The sequence below is a fragment of the Artibeus jamaicensis genome, unplaced genomic scaffold (assembly GCF_021234435.1).
Source record: "Artibeus jamaicensis isolate MK-2021 breed Jamaican fruit bat unplaced genomic scaffold, CSHL_Jam_final contig_452, whole genome shotgun sequence".
NCBI lineage: Eukaryota > Metazoa > Chordata > Mammalia > Chiroptera > Phyllostomidae > Artibeus > Artibeus jamaicensis.
Window position 1 is genome coordinate 11,359,174 of NW_026521837.1, and position 8,954 is coordinate 11,368,127.

At 36.3% G+C, this 8,954-nt stretch overlaps 1 pseudogene; it reads left to right on the forward strand.

Moving 5' to 3' along the window:
* Positions 1–7,275: 7,275 nt before the first annotated feature.
* Positions 7,276–8,658, forward strand: LOC119045305 (tubulin alpha-1C chain-like; annotated as a pseudogene).
* Positions 8,659–8,954: the final 296 nt, after the last annotated feature.

Consider the following 8,954-nt stretch of genomic DNA (forward strand, 5'->3'; position numbering starts at 1 on the left):
AATAAACTTATTCTTGTATTTTTTTAGCTATTATCATCTTATCCAGTAAACTAAATCTTTGTGAAAGTCCACCAGATAAAAATGAACTATTTTATTAATAAACATGTTAATAAATATAAAGGTAAAAATTAGATGAGGATTTACGCAAGGAAATTACAGAATTTTCTATTGCATTCACCACATTTACTTTACACACATTTATTCAATCTCTAATATGTACCAGGCATTGTACTTGCCATTGGACACATAGAAATGAACGAAGCAGATGTTATCTCTGCCCTTTCACAGACCTCCAATGTAAATGGTAAGGAAGAAAGAGAACTTGAGTAAATTCCTGTATCATAAACAAAATGAGAAAAACAGTAAAAATTATAAAGATGTCATTTATATGAACTTATTGCCAGAAAACTGGAAATAAAAATCCAACGGGTCTTCATGCTCAGTGTTTGTACCCATACAGCAAGGTTTAATAGAATTTTTTAATTTTAGAGTAGAAGACATGTCAAATGCAGTTTACATTTCTCAGCCAGTAATTATATTTTCTTACAAGTGGCTATTACATTTTTAGAGACAGACACAAAAAATAATAAGAGGTTTTATTTGAGAGGAGAAACAAGCATGGTGGGTTTCTTTTTAGATGAAAGGGGTATAATAAATTTATGAGACCTCACATACAGCTATAATATAATAAATTAGAAGGATTAATAGAATTGTGAGCTACAGTAACCTGCACTAGTAGAATGCCTATTTTATGGAGCTCGATAATACAGTTTATCATTGACTCCATGGGAATTCCCACAATATATTAGCTGTGGTGTAACAATAAAGTGCACACAGTAAGGGGCATGTCCCTTTTGACACACATTCTCTTCCCACACTTATTTTACCAGGGAAACAACTCTGGTGCAGTTTAATTAAACTGCACTGCAATGAATTAGCCCAGGTCTTAGCCCTCTGACAGAGAGGGGTCTGCCAGTACCACAGGGGTTTGTCCCCTTATGACACCAGAGAGACTTCAGAAAACCCGGGAGAAAAAAGTGTAGGATCCCTCAAATGACAGTGTCACTGGGCAAGCCTGGAGCTGTCAATCAGGTCACTTAAGGAAGCATTCACTCGTCTGGAGAAATTTTATATTTCCCTATTTGTTGACTATTGGCCAGCATTTTGGGGAACATCTAAATTCCTTGGGAAGGTTATGTTCTATTCCCCTAATTGAGGACAAGTCCATTATTGCTTATTTTAAAGAAAATTACCCTTGCTATTTTAAAGTCCACTGTGTATTCATAGCCAGCTTGGGAAAAGCAAGCAAGAAAGTAATAAATGAAAATAAACTTAGGATGATGATGAGTTCAAATAAACTCTATTGGAAATAAGATATGAATAAAAAACCCTTTTGTTCAAAGTAAAAACTCTCCAGCTAAAAATGATCTAGAATATCTAAGATAGAAATGTATTACAAAAGGTATGTTATTTCCCCAGAGTTTCTGATCAACAGGATAGTAAGGTTATACCCCCAATGACACAAGAAAATCTTGCATTATTGATGAATATTCTTATTCTATATAAATGCCATTTATTAATTCATGAGGGCATTTTGGAATTGAAAAATAAAAATTTATGAAACAATTATATTTTAATAACTGCTTGTAGATGGATACATTGAATATTTAAGTGAACTAACACACAAAGACCTCAAAGGAATTTATTAGACAATGGCAATTAGATCTCTAATAACTTGGCTCCGCTGGAATTACTGAACACTATTTAGATGCCAGACATGGCACCTTAGTGATGGGTACTCCATGTCGCCACCCCGCCTTTCGATAAGGTCCCTGAGAACTGACAGTCATGTTAGGTGTCGTGTAAAGCAGCTGACCTCACACTCTCAGCACTTGATCTTTGCACTGCAAGTGACCATTTGTCATTGTTGCCCGGAGATGAAACTCAGGTGACTCAATGTCACCACTGCCTTTTCAAAGAATAAGATAATTGTTAAGTTTTCAAGCCCAGCACAGAAGATGCAAAGTTGCTTAGAAAAAAACAGATAAGCAAATTAAAAGCAAAGAATAGAATGCTTTATTTATAAGGCACATACTTTCTAATCATTGTAAAAATTATCTGCACTTAGAACTTTTTGACCAAGTGAAAAGAAGATTTGTGGTTTTCTGAAAACATTTTTCTGTTACAATCTTTTTCCTAAGTAGGTACTAGAGAATAAAAGTATTTCTACCAGATCATGCACATTAACATAGGGCACCCACAGAGGCTTATTTACAAAAAGTAACATTGTTCTTTTCTTTTCAAACAAGGATTAGTTTTCTGTAAATTGGGACTCATAGAACAGAAAAATTCCCACAACAATATTGTCAAGCTTTGGGAATAATATTACCTCCTCTATTTGTTGTGCCTTAGGAATCCCAGAATTTGAACAAATTAGATGAGAGATGAGCTCCTTACATTCCCAGTCTTTTGGAGACTTTTTCACCCCAAGTGATTCTGAAATCTCTGTGCTCATGGCAGAGAGTGGCTTTTGTACATCAGTGATCATCATGCACAGGCAGTGTGCTAAGTGCTTTACATATTTCACGAGTGTTTCATTTGAACTCTCACTAGAAGCATGGGAGTTTGGTATTATTCTTGTCGCTTTATAGATAAATAAACTAGAGTCAGAGAATTTATGTTATTTTCCAAGAGCACCAGAATTAGTAGATAACAAAATTTGGATTCAAACTAAGTGATTCTAATGTCAAAATAGGTACTATTAAATAGGTACTATGTCAAAATAGGTACATAAGCTCTCAAAATTAAAAGTTTGGAGTTTTTTTTCTCACTAGTAAATATTCCATGCCATATTCTACTTGAAAAAAAGTGTCTAATTTTTTCAGCAAGATTCTTAGGTGATTAAGTTATGTTGTATTTCTCTAGACACTTCATACTATGTAGTGACAGAGCCTGAAATATTGTTCTATTTGGGGAAGTAACTTTATTATTTAGTCTGAACTTATGTTTCCTTAGAAAAGAATTTGTTCACATTGTTGTGCTCTTGCTCCTTCTTCTATATAGTGCCTCCAGGAGAAGGGAAAAACAGAAAAATCTCTTTCCACTCTGGCCCTCAAAATAAAATGTAGCCTTCACTGTCAATGAAGAAGCAACTGAAACTGCAAGTTATGATGAGCAACCTGTAACTATCTTCCTCACCATCACTACCTCCAACCTCCTTCATTAGTAGAAATGGGATCAATTTACAGTTGGAATGTGCAATTTAATTATCTTTACTTTATTGGAATTAGAATAACAAGAAAAATATTTTGTGAATTTACCATCTCAGTTTTAACATCCACAGCATTTGTTTTCTTATATTTTCTCATTTTATAGTACTTACAAAACAAAGTATGCCTATCAATGAAAAATAAAATTTTGCCAATCTCAGTTTGGCTGACCTTGAACATCATAGCCTACACTAAATTTTTTAAATAAATATCATTTTAAAGTAGTAAAATATAAAATACTAAGTATATGTATAACAAGAAGACAAGTATATATCTTATGTCTATTGAAAGAAAGAGAAACATGCAGGTGCCAGAGAAAAACAGGCAGCTTACAAGACAAATGGATCAGTCAGAGATGTGGGAGAATTATAGGCCTAGAGGCCAGAGGCTAAGGCTTCATTTTCCATACAGGGGTAACAGATGTGGCCTTGAACTTTATGCACATAAAGAGATAGAAATAAAACCTTTAATAAAGTTGGGACCCCCAAAGCACTGTTTCTTCATTGTATGATAAGGATTCTACCCCAAAGTTTAAAAGACAAAAACAGAAACCACCCCTCCCAAGAGTTCTGTAAGGATTAAAAAAATTATTTGACGGTGAAGACTCAGCCTGTGTTATCTTGTCTCATAGGAATCATTAAACCAAAAAAATAGCATAAAAATTTACTTACACTACTAAATTTACAACAACTGGTAGAGGAAAATGCAAAACTACTCTTTATTAGCATTACAGAATTCTAGATTGACGGTTATTTTTTCAGCATATTTCTTTAACTCTGGACAAATAAATATACACACAATCATTAAAAAGATAAGAGTCTCCCCCCACTCTTTCTCCTCCCCCTCTCTCAAAAAATAAAAAAGAAAATAAAAAAAATAAAAAATAAAGATGAAAAAAAAGATGACATGAATTCCAAAGTACAAATTCTAAATAAAAATATTCCAACATGAATACAGCGAGCATTACAACAGATAGATCAGAACCCAAAAGCATCTGGTAATGAGATAATCTAAAAGAAACTATAAGGAGATCCAAGATGGTGGAGGAGTAAGTGGAGGCTGCACCGACCTCATCTGGGGACCAATCTGGAATTATAGCTAAATTGTGGAGAAGTTACCTGGAATAGCCAACTGAACAGTAGCTGGAGAGAGGCCTTGTAACTAAGTACAGACAGAAGAAACCACTTCACGACAATGTGACTGGTTGACTAAATTAACAACTGAAGGAAACAGCTACAGACTGTGAATCCCTGGTAGTTTTGAACAGGCTGCCTAGGGTCAGACAGGGACACCAACAAACATCACCAAGGGTGGTCCAGAAAGAGAAGACAGTGCACCTGTTTAACTGTATACAAGACTTGTTGGGCAGAGTGACTCTCAGCCAGCCAGAGGGAAGGACTCACCAAAGAATGACCCAACAAGAACCCAAACCCAATTACAACCATAGAGCCAACATAAACAGCATAAAAAGCATCACAAGAGCATCAAATTTAGGAGATCAAGGAGTGTGCACCACAGAATCCCAGAGGTCTCCTACCACAGAAAGTTCATACCACAAGCAGGGAGCAAAAACAGATCAATCTAATATGCAGAAATAAACACAGAGTTACCTAAAAGGGGGAGACAAAGAAACAACCCCTAATCAAAAGGAAAGAAGGAATCCCCAGAAAGAGTGCTAAATGAAATAGAAGCAAGCAAACTATCAGACATTTAGTTCAAAACAATGGTTATACAGGTGCTGAATGAGCTCAGTGAGAACTATGAAAAACTCCAGGAAAGCTGCAAAGAACTCGCTACAAAGTACACCAGCATGAAAAACGACATAGAAACTATCAATAAGAGATGAGAGGAAATGAAGAATATAATATCTGAAATGAAGAACACAGCAGAAAAAATTAAAAGCAGGCTAGATGAAGCAGAGGAATAAATCAGCGAGCTGGAGGACAAAATAAAAAAATTCCCAGACAGAGCAGCAAAACAAAACAAAACAAAAAACACTCAAAAAGAATGAAGAGGGGTTAAGAAAGCTGCAGGACAACAGGAAATGGAATAATATCCATACCATAGTGATACCAGAAGGAGAAGAAGAGGAGCAAGGGATAGAAAACCTGTTCGAAAAGCTAATGACAGAAAACTTCCCCAATTTAATGAGAGAAAAGTCATGCAAACCCAGGAAGCACAGAGGGTCCCAATCAAGATAAACCCAAAGAGGCCCACTCCAAGACACATCATAATTAAAATTGCAAATTTTACATGCAATGAGAGAATCTTAAAGGCAAGAGAGAAACAGCTAATAATAAATAAACAAAGGAACTCTGATAAGGTTATTAGCTAGCTGATTACTCAAGAGAAACCCTATAAGCCAGAAGGCAATGGCAAGAAATATTCAACTAATGAAAGCTTAAGCCTGAAACCAAGACTACTCTACCCAACAAGGCTCTCATTTAAAATGGAAGGTAAAATAAGGAGTTTCCCAGACAAAAGAAGGCTGAAAGAATACATCTCCACCAAACCAGCATTGCAAGAGATGCTAAAAGGACTGCTTTAAGAATATGAAGAAAAAGAGTGAGAGAGACAAGAACACAGGTACAAAGGGGTAATGTGGCAAAGAATAAGTACCTATCAATAATAACCTTAAATGTAAATGGATTAAATGCTCCAATCAAAAGACATAGCGTAGCTGGATAGATAAAAAAACAAAACCTGCATATATGCTGTCTATAAGAGACCCACATCAGAGCAAAAGATCTACACAGATTGAAAGCGAAAGGATGGAAAAAAGTATTCCAAGCAAATGAACCTGAAAAAAAAAGCTGGGGTAGCAATACTAATATCAGAGAATATAGATTTCAAAATAAAGGCCATAAAAAGAGACAAAGAAGGACACTACATAATACTTAAGGAAGTAGTCAATCAAGAAGATGTAACCCTTGTAAGCATATATGTACCCAATATAGGAGCACCCAAATATACAAGGAAAATCTTGGAGGACTGAAAGAATGATATCAAGAGCAGCACACTCATCATAGAAGATTTTAACATCTCATTGTCAAAGATGGGTAGATCTTCCAAGCAAAGAATCAACAAGGACATTGTTGCATTGAACAACACTCTAGGTCAAATGTACTTAATTAATATATAGAAACTTTCACCCCAAAGAAGCAAACTATACATTCTTTTCAAATGCACATAGAACATTTTCAAAGATAGACCACATGCTAGGACAGAAAACAAGCATCAACAAATTTGAGAAAATTGAAATCATATCAAGCATTTTCACAGATCACAATGGCTTGAAACTAGAAACCAACCTCAGGGGAAAAACTCAAAAACATTCAAATTCATGGAGACTAAATAACATGCTATTAAACAATGAATGGCTTAACAATGAGATCAAGGAAGAAATCAAAATTTTTCTGGAAACAAATAAAATTGAACACACAATAGCCAAAAACCTATAGGATATAGCAAAGGCAGTCCTGAGAGGAAAGTTCATAGCAATACAGGCCTACCTAAAACATAGAAAAATGTTAAATAAACACCTAACTCTACATCTGCAAGAACTAGAAGAACAACAATAAAGCCCAGAGCAAGTAGAAGGAAGGAAATAATCAAGATGAGGGTAGAATTAAATGACACAGAGACTAAAGGAACAAGTCAAAAGATCAATAAATCCAGGATTGTTCTTTGAAAAGATAAACAAATAGATAAGCCTTTAACCTGACTCATCAAGGAAAATTGAGAGAGAACCCAAATAATTAAAATCAGAAACCAAAGAGGAGAAACTATAACCAATACCACAGAAATACAAAGGATCATAAGAAATTACTGCAAATAACTATATGCTGAGAAATTTGACAACCCAAGTGAAATGGACAAATTTCTAGAAAAATATTGTCTCCAAAACTGAATCAAAAACAAGCAGAAAGCCTGAGAAGACCAATAACAACTAACGAAATTGAACCAGTAATCAAAAAACTCCCAACACACAAAAGTTCTGGACCAGATGGCTTCACAGGTGAATTTTGTCAAACATTTAGGGAACAACTAACTCTTATCCTTCTCAAACTATTCCAAAAAATTCAAGAAGCGAGAAGACTCTCAAACTCTTTATACAAGACCAGTATTATCCTAATTCCAAAACTAGGTAAAGACACAACAAAGAAAGAAAACTAGGCCAATATCTCTGATGAATATAGATGCTAAAATCCTCAACAAAATATTGGCAAACTAGATCCAGCAATACATTAAGAAAATCACACACCATGATCAAGTGAGATTCATCCCAAGGATGCAAGGATGGTATAATACTCACAAATCAATCAAGGTAATATACCACATAGACAAAATGAAAGACAAAAATCATACGATCATATCAATAGATGCTGAAAATGCATTTGATAAAGTACAGTACCCATTTATGATTAAGATAATCAGCAAAGTGAGAATAGAGAGAGCACAGCTTTGGTGGGGAAACTGGCTCTGTGTTCACCTCCCTGCTAATGGAACCTCTCTGCCAATTATGGCAAGAAGTCCAAGCTGCAGTGTTCCATTTACCCAGCCTCCCTTATTTTCACAGCTGTACTTGAGCCCTACACCTCCATCCTCACCACCCACACCACCCTGGAGCACTCTGATTGTGCCTCAGTTTGCCACATGGCCATCAACAACATCTACCATAGAAACCTTGATATGGAGCACCCAACCTACACTAACCTAAACCGCCTTATTAGCCAGATAGTGTCCTGCATCGCTGCTTCCCTGAGGTTTAATGGAGCCTGAATGTTGATCTGACAGAATTCCAGACCAGCCAGCCTGGTGCCCTATCCTTGCATCCATGTCTCTCTGGCCATATATGCCCCTGTCATCTCTGCTGAGAAAACCTACCATGAACAGTTTACGCTAGCAAAGATCTCCAATGCATGCTTTGAGCCAGCAAACCAGATGGTGAAATATGATCCTCACCATCATAAATGCATGGCTTGCTGCTTGTTTTAACATGGTGACATGGTTTCCATAGATGTCAATGCTGCCATTGGTACCATATAGACCAAGTGTAATATCCTGTTTGTGGACTGGTACCCATGGGCTTCAAAGTTGGCATTAATTACCAGCCTCCCACTGTGGTGCCTGGTGGAGATGTGTCCAAAATACAGGGAGCTGTGTGCATGCTGAGCAGCACCACAGCTATTGCTCAGGCCTGGGCTTGCCTGGACCACAAGTTTCACTTGATATATGCCAAGCATGCCTTTGTCAACTGGTTCATGGGTGAAGGCAGAGAGGAAGGAGGGTTTTCTGAGGCCCAGGACATGGCTGCTCTTACAAAGACCTTTATGACAAGGTTGAAGCAGATAGTGCTGAGTAAGAGGATGAGGATGAAGAGTATTAACCTATCTGCTGTAATGTTACACTCCGGAGTCTTGGGACTGTCTTATTTCTATTGTTCTGTGAAGTCTATTGTGTCCCAAATTTGTCAATAGGAGTGATTTTGAAAAAGAGAGGCAGAAACAATGGAGAATAAAAATTGGTAGATGTGAATTAATGTAAGCAACGACAGTAATGACAACTGGAGGAAGAGTGACAAAACAAATGAGAGAAATAAAACACTACAAAACTTGAAAAGTGACTCAAGAAATGCATTCCAAAGTTCTGAAAGTTTACTAAAAATGTAAAGATGCATATTAA